Here is a 12,382-nt window from a genome sequence, read left to right as displayed (position 1 = left end):
AAAGCTGTAGAATAAAGATATGTAGATGTAGAATTTTATCACTCTCCCTTTTTCCTCTTAAAATATTTGTTAAAAATTAATTTTTTTATACAAATAAATATTAATGTAAGTTAAATATTAAAATTACTAACTATAAAAGTATTTGGGTAAATGCTCAGGGCTCCTTTTAGAGTTCAGAGTAGGGTACCTCCTATGAGAGCCTCTGCTCCCATAAAATGACTTTGTATTTAATTTTGCTGGAGTTGGGAGTCGGCCTACTAAAATCATCAGGAGTCTGAGTTGAGTGTTTTTTTACCGAATCCACAGCCCTGGTCCCAAAAGTCTGGATACATGTACAGTAATTTAATGTCTTTACGATGATGGCAGGCCAAAATAAACAAACAGTGGGAATACAGTAAAGCCTTCATTTAACAAACTAGATTTAATAGACTTTGGATTTAAAGGATAAAATTTCCAGTCCTTACATCATGTGAAAACCAATGCCCTGTTAAATACATATAAAAATATTTTAAAATTAAATTAAAGGTTATTTTTCAAATTCAAGAGTCACTGCTCTTAACTTTACACCACAATGGAAGTGTCTCAACGTATCATCCAAAGATGAATAAATAGGAAATTTTTTTTTTGTGTCAATTTTAAATTTTTATTTTTAAGAACATTATTTAAATACAATAAATGTGTATTTTCCAAAAAAATAATTTGATCTAGATCATACACTCGTTTATTACAGTCTCAGAACTATGGTGAGTATATAAGCAATAATACAGATAAAAAAAACTTTTCTGAAATTGAACTTCATACATACAGCCTATAATTTTAATTGCACAAACATTAAAAACAGATTAACTAATTTGTCAATTTTTTAACAAATGCATTTGGAAAACCTACTTTATTATATAATGAACTTTCAGCTTTAAAAGACACCTTACTTAAATTACTTTATTAAATCAGGGTTTCACTGCACACACCATTATTCATGCCAAATCCAATAGTGACCATAAAGTTGACTTTAAAGGCCATTCAAAAAAATATCTTTAAAACCATGCATTCAAGACCAAAATATCAATTAGAAAGTTGTAGGTTTCAGTACATAAATGTAAAGATAAAAATGAAAACACAAGCAAAAGTTTGCTGATATCATGCAGTGAAGCATCTTTGGTTACTTTGAGTCTGAAAATTACTTCACTGCATAACATCAAAATTTTACTCACATTTTTGGATTTTTTTCTTCATTTTATCTTCATGTTTACATACCAAACAAAAGCATATTCTTACTAATTTTTATATGACTTACAACTTTGTAATTGACATTTTTGGTCTTCGATGCATAGTTTTAAAGATTTTTTTGAATGACTTTGAAAATGCCCTTTGATACAGTCACCATTGGCTTTGCTAAATATCATAACACAATCTCATTCTTTACTTTGGTCTGCCATCATTTGTGGAGACATCAAATGTATCTAGACTTTTGGGGCACTTTTTATATTATCACTACAATTTCATATCTACTACATATAACTGAAAAAATGGGCAGTCTGACAGTATGCCGAAAATGGCCACTAGGGGTGCCCCTAGCTATTATTTAAATTAATTTAAATTAACAATATAAATTATTTTATATTTTATTTTTACAGTATAATACTCAGTATATTATTATTTTTATTTGTAATTTAGTATACACCGCTGCCTGTATTGAGCCTTTCAACTTGTATTATATATTAGAATTGCAATAATTTTGTTCCTATGACAACTATTTTTAGATGAAAATTATATTTTCTATAAATATAATGATTTATTGCATTACTTCCATTAAAAATAAAATCACTATCTAAACTTTCAATAAAAACTGAAAAATAGATATTACTATAACTGCAAACAATAAATATCACACCCACACATTAAATATAATACTCATTTCCTGTTTAACAACTATTCCAAGAATAATTGTTCATTTTAACAATAGTTGTCATAAAATCTTAATTTTAAAAACCATTTAGTCACAGATAAACAATAATCACAGTCTGCTAGCTAGATGATCAGTTTAGATGGTACAAATAATTTTAAGAATAATTCTCATTGAGGACTATTTTTTTAAAAATCTGAAATAAGAATTTTGGAAGTTTTTGATACTTCATTGATGACATGATTCCAAAAGACATTTATCAAAGAATTAAAGCCAAGAGAGTAATTTACAACATCTTATAAAAAGAAATTTATGTAGAAAAATAACAAAATTACTTAAAAATAAAAAGCCTGATAAATCCCAAATACTACAAACTTTGATAGTTAAGATACTCCAGTATCTACATCTAATACTATTAAATAAATTATACCGGTATTCAAAAAGTCATAAAAATAAGTATTTTAAATAAAATTTAATAATAAAAATGCAATGTATTGCAATAAAGAAAAATAATACTTTAAGTAAATATAAATAAAGAAACAATCATCAAATTTCATTTTACCATCATATAAATATTTTTTACTGCATTGTTAATTATTATTATTATTATTAGTTGGGTTTAGTGGGTTATACTTGGTTGACACTGGTGGCTGTGTATTTTGCCAGACCAGAGTCAAGGCATAGCAAACAAAACAAAACTAAAATAAAATAAGTGTGTCACAGTGTCAGTATTCAGAAATTTCCTAACGATGTAGCATGTATTCAATATAGTGGCCTTCTGTAGTGTGATTTATGTATTTCTATTCAATTGTAATGTGCCCAGGCTTTTGTGTAGTGGTATGATACCCATGGAGGAGAGAACAACAAGTACAATAAGCACCCTATCCATCCTCCACAGATGCCTTATTTCCTGGGCAAGTTCTGTGTACTTGCTAATTTTTTCAGTGCATGTATTTTATACATTGTGAGTGTTTGGAATGGATATGTCTATAATGTATGTGATTTTATTGTGTTTGTCAATGAGTGTGATGTCTGGTCTGTTGTGGTAAATTGTTTTATCTGTGATTATGGCTCTGTCATAGTACATTTTGTGCATGTTGTTTTCCAATACTGTCTGTGGAATGTATTTGTAGTATGGTTTGTGGATGTCTACTAATTTGTGTTTCTTTGCAAGCTCTTGGTGTATTATATTTGCTACTTGATTATGTCTGTGTAAATAATCTGTCTGTGCCAAGAGCTTGCAACTGGAAGTGATGTGTTGTATAGTTTCTGGCATGATGTGACATTTTCTGCATGTGTCATTTGTGAGTGTTGTATCTTTGAGTATGTGTTTTCTGTAGTTTTTAGTATTTACGACCTGATCCTGTATGGCAATCATGAATCCTTCCGTCTCCCCAAAGAGGCATCCCCAAGCTAACCAGCTGTTTGACGCAGTTTTGCCAACAAAATCCAGGATGATTGCCATGCAGTGTCTTTCGAGCCCACAATTGCTTAACAGTGTCTATGCTTTTTATATGTTGTGTCATGTCCATATGTTGTGAGTATAAATTTAATGGTGTGTTATTCGAGTCTGCTAGAGTTACTGCTTTATGTAACTGATGTTTCTTGCTTTTTGTGGAAAAACTCTCGCAGTGACTGTTTGTAGTGAGGTTAACTATATCAGGCATGTCCACCATCTTTACGTGGAAGGGTTAGTCTTTCTATGGCAGATTTAGGATGACGTTTATGCTTAGTGAGTGTTGCTCTTGTTTTCCTTTGGAGTTGCTCAAGATCTGTGTGAGTCCAATGTATAACTCCAAAAGAATATGCAAGTACTGGGATGACATATGTGCTTATTTGCTTTAACTGTGTTTTGCATTTAACTCTGTTCTGAGTATAGCATTTAACCTACTTTGGTATTCTTTAATTAATCTTTGCTTTATTTGTGTATGTTCTGTTAGTTTGGCCTGTTGGAATCCTAAATACTTGTAGAACTCACCCTCTTCCATGGATTCAATAACGTCTCCATTTCAAAGTGCGAAATCTTTCTTCAGGATTCCTTTTTCTATGTGAAGTGTTTTGCATTTGTCTAGGCCAAACTCCATTTGTATGTCCTTGATGTATGAATGTGTGATTTGTAGGAGTTGATGAAGTTGTTTTTGTGTGGATGCATAAAGTTTTATGTCATCCATGTACATGAGATGTGACAGTGTAAACTGTGTTGTTTTTTCATGTCTGATATTGTAGCCATATTGCGTGTTGTTTAACATGTTGGATAATGGGTTCAGGGCTAGGCAGAACCAGAGAGGACTCAAGGAATCTCCTTGAAAAATTCCTCGCTTAATGAATATTTGGTTTGTTTGTATGGAAGTGTTACTAACCTTGAGATGTAGTGTTGTTCTCCAGTGCTGCATAGTGTTTTGGAGGAATGTAATGAGTGATGGATGTATTTTGTACACGTGTGTAATATGTAGCAACCAACTGTGTGGAACACTGTCGAATGCTTTTCTGTAGTCTATATATGCCATGTGTATGTTTCTGTGTTGTTTGTGTGCTTGCCGTAGAATGACTGAATCTATGAGTAACTGTTATTGTTATTAAAAAAACATTATACTGTTACATTTATTGTTTAAGAATTTTTAGAATTTTTTAAATAATAATTTTGAGATTCACAACATACATGTAATGTTTGACTAGCAAAAAATTGTATCAATGAAAAAATTTATGCTTTTCTTGAACAGATCAATGGTGTTTATTAAAATAGAAATAACTGTAGATCAATTTTTCTCAGTTTGGGTTCAAACTAAAGAAATGTTAGGGATTTTTCAAAATAAAAATGCATAATGAAAGCCCATGGAGATAATGAAAAACTTATTACACGATGTACTGTACATTTGTATGTCATTCACAACATTAAAATCTTACAGCTACTAACAATGCCTGAACAGTTTGCAGCTGCTTTACTCCAATGCTTTTTAAAAAATAAGTAATTACTAGTATTTCATTCTATTTTTGATTTACTTTATCTACTAATAAAATAAATATTTTTAAAGTAAAACTAAAAACTTTTAGCTCAACTTTGGTGGAGATAGGGCATAGGGCCTAAACAAAGTTCTGCAATAGATTCCATATTTTTTGGGATCCATGTATTAAAACAAATTGAGAATTGTTGTAGATGATCTAGAAGCAGTGATGGATTTATTTGTCTGTCCACTTCACAAGTAAAAAGGTTCATTCTATTCCAGCAAATTCCTGAAAACTTTATAGATTCAAGAAAAACGTTGATTTGATATTTATAAAATTTAAAATAAAAGACATTTATTTCCATTATTTTAATGTAATATAAATAAGTTAAGGGAGTAAGTTAATTTTAATAAAAAAAATTTTTTTAGCTTAAAGTTTGTTGTCCACTACTATTTACAAAGGGACACCATACTTGAAAGTTAAAAAAACCTCAAAAAATGCTTTAAATCTGCCATTGTCTAGAAGAATAAACAAATTTTTTGTCCAGTGAGCCACATCAAGGATTTTTAAATTCTTGCATGTCACATTAACTGCTAAAACCAATAAAAAATATTTAAACTAATAAACAATATATATTTATTCAAAGATTAAATTAATAGTATTCCTACAAGATATTCTTTGGTAGCTATGCAATTCAAATTTTATAATGTTGAATAATAAAATTTAGAAAGAACAACTTGCTAATAGACATCATCAATAAGATGTACAGTACTTAAGCAAAATTAATTTCCCCAAACAAAAAATAAAAAAAATTTGCATCAAAATGCAAAAACGTTTGAATTACACCCCTATATAATATTGAACTACTACAAAAACCTAAAAACCAGCAAAATCTTTTAAAAATGCAACTTAAAAAAACTTTAGGTTTTTGCAATTTGTTAATTCTAAGTTAACCAGTTGTAAAGTAGCAGTTGTTCTATATAATATTTGCCACCGAATGAAAAATGCTTATATAAAAATTTTTCTTCAAACCTCCCAGACTATAGTTTGCCCAACTAGATCTAGAAGCTAGCATTTTAGTCAAAATCATCATCGTTCTTGAAACTGTTGAGTGTTAACCAAACAGTTCTAACTTGTTTCAAATTTTAAACTTTAATTAATTTTAGGCTACATCTTAAATAGATCAATCTCTGCAAAATAAAAAAATGTAGGTTTTTTTAAATATTTATACTTTCAGAATAAGTTATATTTCTTTTTTGGATGCCTATTACAGACAGCAGAGGAAAAAAAAATTCAGTAATGCTTAAAACATTTTTTTATATTTGAAATTAAAAACAAATTCTTTTATTTAATTCTGAAATCTGTGCTTTATGTGAAAGTATGAAGTATTAAGTATACATTTTATAATTGTATTTTTTTAAAATGAAATTTTAAAAAAATACAATTTCAAAATACTTAATTGTAGTCCAAAATCTTAAACATTTAAATATAGAATTATTTAAATAAAAAATAGTATATTTATTTTACAAGAAATTAAACATCGTAAACGTCATATGCGGTTGGACCCCCTAATGACTTTTTATCAGATTAAAATGGAATCCGATTATGTAAATCTTAAGTCATTCACAGATTAAAGAGAGTTTGTTATCAGTTTTTAAACATTCAGTGTATTGACACAAGTAAAAGGAATGAAGAAAATGGGAATTCAAAACGTATTTTGACGTGCTATTTATCATAGAAATTCCAACTTAAGTGACTAAACTCTAACAATCATCCCTAAGGCTTAGTTTACTTTTTTTTTTCCACAAATGACTATTTAAGTGATTTTGAAGGGTTTTCAAAGCATTTCAAATCTGCAAACATACGATTTAAATGAATTTAAGTAAAACATTTCGTTATTATTTAAAACATGTAATTAGTGTTAACAAAAAAGAGTTGGTATTAAGATAATAAAATAATAATAAAGGAAAGAGTTTTCTAACCGTCATTTCTCGATGTAGGTGTTCCAGCATGTGAAGAGGTAAACACATCATTAAAAAAACAAAAAAAATAAAACCGTATCTATTAAAAGAAAGTAAATTCTCCTCCAACTTAACTATTTTGATTCCGACTTTAAAACTAATGACGTCATGGGTAACCAATGATTGAATGAAAAGACACCACCTGGAGAAAATCATTCCACTAATGTTTTCTCGAAAAATTAATTTTCGAAAATATAATTGTAATCGCGAATTATTATGCAAAATAATAAAACAATCAATAAATCGTTAAAATATTTTCTATTTGTTATCTTTTAAATTTATTTCCGTCTCTCTTTTTGATATATATATATATCGTTTTACTCAACGGAAGGAGTTTATTTTTCCTGGAGTGATTTTGATAATTCAATGAATGAATTATAACATTCTCATATTATTCATTTTGATTATTATAGTAAAACGTATGGTAATTTATAAACGTTAAAATCTCTCAATATCAACGCTGATTTTAAAATTACATCTTTAAAATTTTCAGCCATTTCCAAAATTATAATAAATTTTTTCTTATATAATTTAAAATTATACTTCCTATTCGATCATCAGAATTAATTCTTTATTTCTAAATTTGATATTTGTTGCTTAACTTTTGGATTCGTATCCGAAAGTTAAGCAACAAAGTGAAAAATTAGCATATTTGATGAAAAAACGATATATAGTTGAAAATTTTGCATACGTGACAGGGATACGCAGGCGACGGCCGGATGGCCGAGCGGTAAAGGTGGCAGCCTACCGCTCTGGGGGACCCGGGATCGAATCCGAACGGGTCGAATAATCCCCAGGAATTTTTCGGGGGGTGGTCCGTTCGAATATGTCGGGCCCCGTCCCTCACCACCCGGTCGCCCCATTGTGGGCCTGGCCGAACCCATAATGGGCCTACTAAAAAGAGGCCCTCTTAGTGCCCACAGGGCGAAAAGAGTTAAAAAAAAAAAAAAAAAGATACGCAGGCAGAAACTAGACCACAGAAAAAATTTTGCACATCATTTTTAACAGGGAAATGTGGCAAGTATAAAACAGTTTGTTTTGTGCAGATCCTCTATCTCCTACGGACTCCAGATAGTCATATTTTGAAAAATGAGTAGACGACATCATCTGGGTGCCGGTAGGCAATGAGAGATAATAGGGCGTCTCGAAGGGACACTGTCGGAAATAGTTCGAGTCCTAAATGTCAGTCGTTCCGTCATTTGCCGCCTGTGAAACCGATATCAAAGCGAAGGAACAGTGTCGTGAAGACCACTAAGTGGACGTCCAAGAGTCACAACCTCTCAGGATGACCGTTTTTTGTCTGCAAGCACGATGCTATAGGTCAATTACTGCACATCAGCTTGCTTCGGACCTTTCAGCGTCAACAAGAAAAAACAGTATCTCGGCAAACTGTTTACAGACAGAAACATGCAGACCAGCTGTATTCAAGATGACCCACTGATACCCTCACACAGACTGGCCCAGTTAAATTGTGCTCGAGATCACCTCAACTGGGTCTCCACAACAATGAGGTGCTATGCTCTTCACGGATGAGTCACGGTTTGGTCTACAGAACTGTTATTGGTTTGGAGAACTCCTAGAACTGGTATTTTTTTAAAAATTCTTTTCGCCCTGTGGACACTAAGAGGGCCTCTTTAAGCAAACCCATAATGCTCGGCAGTTATGGGTTTGCCGATTATGGGCATAATCGGCATTATGCTCGGGTTCGGCAGGCCCACAATAGGGTGGCCAAGTGGTGAGGGACGGGGCCCGACATATCCGGACGGACCACCCCCGAAAAATTCCTGGGGATTTCTCGACCCGTCGTATTTGATTACGGGTCTCTCAGAGCGGTAGGCTGCCACCTTGACCGCTCGGCCATCCGCCCGTCAATCCTAGAACTGGCTATCACGCCAGTAACATTCGCGAAATGCACGCATACAGAGGCGATAGTTTGATGTTTAGGGCAGGGATTGCTGTCAGCAGCCGCACTAATCTCTGTATCTTCCCTCACGGCAGTGCTACTGTAGTGTGATATAGAGATGACATTCTTGCATAATGTTTACCCATATCTTGTAGCCACGGGCCCTTATGCCATTTTTATGGACGATAACGCGCTAATTCATACGGCTCACATTATCGGCCAGTACTTAGCATAGGAAATACTGCTTCGTATGGAAAAGTCCAGCGAGATCACCCGACTTGAATCCCATCGAATATGTGTGGGACATGCTTAGAGACATTTAGCTTTTCTCCATGACCCTCCTCGAAACTTTTACGAGCTAAGAATATGTCTGTTTCATTCCATGATGGGCAGATACCCAGTGCCAGATTTATTTATAGGCTGACTGGGCTGCGTCCTAGGGTCCCGCTAGTCTAGGGGCCCCAAAACTATCAATCTGTTTTCAACTTTTATAAACTTTTAATAAGAAAAAATAAAAGCCATTTCTAAAAAGATCTAAAAGAAGACGCAGAAAATTTGAAAATCCGTTAAGATGTCCAATTTCGAACATTAATTTGAAATTTTTGAATGTTTTTCGAACTTGTTTTTTGTTTGTTTACATTCGGGAGAAAAATTAATACTTCTATTTGGACTCCAAATAAAAGTATTAATTTTCGAAAAGCTCCAAATTTTGAAGCTTTCACGAGGTTGCTGATATTTTCAGTTATTAACAAAGAAATTACTTTAGAACAAAGGTACAGAGAGAAATTTATAAAAAAATCCTTTATGTAAATAAGTCAAATAAAATTAATTTCAGAAATAATAATTATTTTTAGGATCCCAAAGCCTTGTTCGTCCTAGAGCCTCCAAAAATGCAAATCCGGCTCTGCAGATATTCTAAACCGCCATGGATAATCTTATTCTTGCATCAATCGATGCTGTTCCAGCATCGATTGATGCAAGAATAAGATCAGGTCTGTCAATACGAAATGTTTGGGCGCGTTTTTTTATGCAGCGCTCGAGAAACGCTTTACAGCTAATCCTCTGAAACCCGTTTCTAAATGGCCAACGCTGCTCGTGACGTCATTTCGCTACACTTTCGCTGCATGAAAAAAACGCGCCCTTTGCTGTATGTTAAATGTTTGTATTACGTTTAACCAGTGGTGATATTCGAAATATTTAACAAGGGGTTCGCTAGCAGAAAATTTTTCCTGAATCACCGACAAATGAAATGGAAGTTTTGAATAGAAATAAATACAATACCTTTTCTTGCAACCGTATATCTAACAATCAGTGGCGTACTTGGAACGTAACGAGCCATGGGTGAAGGGCAGGTAACGATAATATTTTAGGGCTGTCGACCTTTTTATTTTTATTTTTTTTTTTAGCCAGGGGTAATCTTTACCGCGAAATGGCGCTTCTAGAAATACACACGTGTCATCATCACTCGAGATACATTATACTTTTTCTTTCGCTGTCCATAGCCCGACACGTGTTCGACAGCCATCTTGTATTATCTCGCGCGCGTGGCATTCTGGGATCTCTCTTATGACTGGATCAAGAACTCTCTTGAATCGATCGCGATTAAACCTCGATTGAAACGGTCGAGAGAGATCGCACCAAGTGACCAACGGTCGAGAGAGATCGCGTTTAAACTCGTTCGTTAAGTCGAACGAGTTAAACGCGTTAGTAACGAATCGTTCGAAAAGTAGTAGTCTCGCTCAGTGCGCATGCTCCGCGGTGATGACGTATCGAACGAAACTCTAACGAAGCTCACGAAGGAAAGAGTTAGTTTACTTCGTTAAGAAAATGGCGCCCGACGATATCGATGTTTCTAGATCTACTCGAGTGTTTAAATTGTGAATTAAAAGGTGAAATGATAGAAATAACTGTCCGTCCGAAGCAAACTAAGAAAAATATTTTGGATAAGGCTGCAGTAGCAACATTCATATTTTCAATTTTAGAAACAGCCATTTAGTTATAACGAATCGTTCGAAAAGTCTAACGAAACAAGAATAACAATGACGTTCATTCTCGTTTAACTCGTTTGACTTAACGAACGTACCCCAAGACATACTCCCTGACCTTGCTCACAATCTAGATTGAAATGCTCGGTACGAACGGGGTATAAAGCTCTAGTTTAGTAGTATTACAGAGTATAATACGCATATTTTAATATATTTTTTTAAAAAAAAAACAAACCCACTGAGAAATGTTCCGTGTGTTTAACAAGGTTCGGAAAACTGAAAATTTTAACAACGGGTTCGGCCGAACCTGTGCAAACCCGCCGAATATCACCACTGCGTTTAACATACAGCAAACATTTCGTATTGACAGACCACCAATGAACATCTTGCCTTCCAAAAATCTATATTTTTGTTTACCTCTATCATTTATTTACTGATCATTTTCTTTTACATTTTTCCACGCTAGTGTCTTTTGTTACATCCTATGTGAAAGTTTCACTGATTTGGAATAAATGTTTTTCTTTTTATTTACTCTGTTGCTTAACTTTTGGGCGCGATTTATCAAACAAATCAACTTACCGACAAAAGACGTCTCGGTTAAGAAATCTTTTATTTTTTATATATAATCTAAATTATCGTTATGAAAATGATATATTTTTCATGAAAAATTTTTTTAACAGATAAATACCGCGAATAGATATTTAGACATCAGAATGCAACTTTTTTAAAAACTTTTCCGCCCTGTGGGCATTTAAGAGGATATGTTTAGTAGGCCTATTATAGGGTTCGGCTAGGCCACAATAGAATGATCGGGTGAGGGACGGGCCTGACATATCCAAACGGACTACCCCGAAAAATTCTGGAGTTTTTGGACTCACCTGGATACGATCCTTGGAGCCTATTATTCTGGTATACCCATTTTATACCAAACCGTCTATTAAAATTTCTAAGTGATTGCTTTCCTGGATTTGATTCCGAGTCCTCAGACCGGTAGATTGACATATTACCGTCTCGGCCATCCCGTCTTTGACTATTTTTTGCCATTTCAACATAAGTTGGCAGTTGTCAAATCAGACTAAACCACTTTTCAACCAGTTGTAGGAAGAGACAGCTTTATTAGTTGTAAATAGTCAATTATTTATTGCTGCCCTGGGACATTGGATACTTCTTTCCCCTATGAATAGTTTAAAAGTGGTTTGTTTAGATACTCCACGTTTCTTTATGCAGCGCTCGAGAAGCGCTTTACAGTGAATACACTGATACTGGTTTTTAATTGGCCAACACTGCTCGTGACGTCATTTCGCTACACTCTCGCTGCATAAAGGCCGCGTTTCTTTATGCAACGCTCGAGAAGCGCTTTACAGCGAACACTCTGAGACCCGTTTCTAAATGCAGCGCTGAAATGTAGCGAACCGTTTCTAAACGTTTGCTGCAAGAAGTCGCTGCAGCAAAGATAAAGCAGCTTTTACGTCCGCTACACGTGTAAAGCAAAATGGACGCTTGTGTGTATAATACGATATTATGCTAGGAAAATAAAAAAGTCGAAGTGACTGTTGATAAAAATATTATGGAAACATTAAGGATTAAATTTTATAAAATGACTCTGAAAGTTATCTAAAGAATAAGA

The 12,382-nt window shown here is 33.5% G+C and overlaps 1 protein-coding gene across 4 annotated transcripts in view; it reads right to left on the bottom strand.

The window, feature by feature from the left end:
• Pak (serine/threonine-protein kinase PAK 3-like protein) overlaps positions 1–6,999 on the bottom strand; it is a 58,143-nt gene extending 51,144 nt beyond the window's left edge. For all 4 annotated transcript variants that reach the window (XM_067271706.1, XM_067271708.1, XM_067271709.1 and 1 more), the window contains exon 1: positions 6,829–6,999. The gene's annotated coding sequence lies outside the window, so the exon portion shown is untranslated. The remainder of the gene's footprint in view (positions 1–6,828) is intronic.
• Between the last annotated feature and the right edge of the window lie 5,383 nt (positions 7,000–12,382).

This window comes from Centruroides vittatus, unplaced genomic scaffold (assembly GCF_030686945.1).
Source record: "Centruroides vittatus isolate TY-2023 unplaced genomic scaffold, ASM3068694v2 contig_400, whole genome shotgun sequence".
Classification (NCBI taxonomy): Eukaryota; Metazoa; Arthropoda; class Arachnida; order Scorpiones; family Buthidae; genus Centruroides; species Centruroides vittatus.
The sequence above is the reverse complement of the archived record's forward strand: the minus strand, read 5'-3'. Positions and strand labels throughout refer to the sequence as shown.